Consider the following 1,757-nt stretch of genomic DNA (forward strand, 5'->3'; position numbering starts at 1 on the left):
CCTACTCTGTGCTTCTGCCTCCTTGTCAGTAAAATGGGAAGGATAGTCGCACCCACTCATAGGATGACACGAGTTCACATTTGGAAGGTTCTCAGAACAGTGCCTGATACTTCGTCAGTGTGTCTTAACATTTAAAAATACTTTTGAAATGTGTTTCTCATTTTCTCTCTTGCACACTGTGATACGCAGAAGTCGGTCCGCTGTGTACACCAGGGGACATTGGCAAGCTGGTGCCCGTGGGTCAGCAGCAGAATGGGTCACAGGGCGCTGTTAGCCACCCGGAGAGGAGCATCTGGCCCCAGTGGACCGCAGCAGGGATAGGCAAAGTGGGCCTGGAGTCACCTATTCCAGCTGCCCCAGTGGGAAGGTCCTGAAAGGGGACTGAAGTGACAAATGGAAGGCGAAGTAGAGAGCAGAGTGGAATCGTCCTCATTTCCATCTGGGGCTGTGGGAAGGCACAGTCCTCCCTGCTCGCCAACAGGGACAGCCCGCCAGAGAGGACCTGGCAGCTGGGGCCAAGTTCTAAGGTGAGGCCCTTAGTTCTCTCCCTGAAGCTCCTGGGCCCTGTGAAGAGATGTGCAGGAGTCAGCTTCCAGCACTGGAGGGTGAGTTTACTTGGGATGATGCTGTGGAGAGAATGACAGAGCTTGTAAGCCAAGGGCTCCTGGCCAGACTGCCCCAGCCAGGAATCGGCAGGTCCCAGCCACTGACACAGGTGCCTCCTGCAGGAAGCAGAGAAAGGGGGCATCCAAAAATGGAATTTTCTCCTGAAGACGCTAGATTCAGATACCTGGAAATTTCCAATTATTTTATGTACCTGAGTTTACAACATATTGTTTTTTAGAAGGGTGAATGTTTATGAGGAAAAGCAAACAACCTATAGAAAAATAGAGGAACTATATTTTTGCACATCTTAGTGCAATGTGATTTAAATACATGTCTCTACAATAGCAAAATGTATATAAATATATAAAGATGACTTGATAGCCAACGGCATGTAAGGTGTTGTGCTAAATGCTTAGAGGGCTAGAAAGTTGAGTCGGACAAGGGTTCTGTCTTAGTCTTGAGCAAAGGAAAGCACAGTCTGGGACTGAAGAGAAGGCGGAGCTCAGGTGTGATGTGTTGAATTGAAGGGGTGGTTGAACCCTGTGTGACCACATCTGGCAACGAGCTGGAAATATAAGGTGTAAGCTCAGGAGAGAGATGAGGACAGTGGGAGCCCATCCACCTAGAGGTGATAACTAGATCCTCAGGATTTCCTAGATAGTTGGAGAGAGAAAAGGTCCAAGGTTACATTCATTCATCTTCTTAACAAACATGAACCAGTTTCTTCTTGATGCAGGTGTAGCAAGGAAGGAAGGGTGGTAAGTCTGGAAGTGGTTACGGTATTGCCCAAAGAGAGGTCTGGAATCTAATTTCGTTGTGTCCCCATGCGGCAGAGACTACTTGGGCTGACCAGATACCAAGTTCTTCTCTTCTTAAGCATCTGGCTGGACCACATTTTCCAGTCTCCCTCTCACTAGATTGGACATATGACCGAATTCTGGCCAGTGGGACTGGAGTGCTTACAATATGGCTCCTCCCAGACCAGACTCATGAATTCATCCCTCAAGCCCCTTTATCTTCTGCAAGAAAGCAAAATTGCTTTCTTTCCATGACTGTCAGCTTAATAAGACACATTGAGGAGCTAGGACTGAATCACTGTGTGGGGCAGAGTCCTTACCCATACCCACCTGCAGTGGATGTGAGGCTACAAG

The sequence above is a fragment of the Muntiacus reevesi genome, chromosome 4, assembly GCF_963930625.1.
Source record: "Muntiacus reevesi chromosome 4, mMunRee1.1, whole genome shotgun sequence".
Taxonomy (NCBI): Eukaryota; Metazoa; Chordata; class Mammalia; order Artiodactyla; family Cervidae; genus Muntiacus; species Muntiacus reevesi.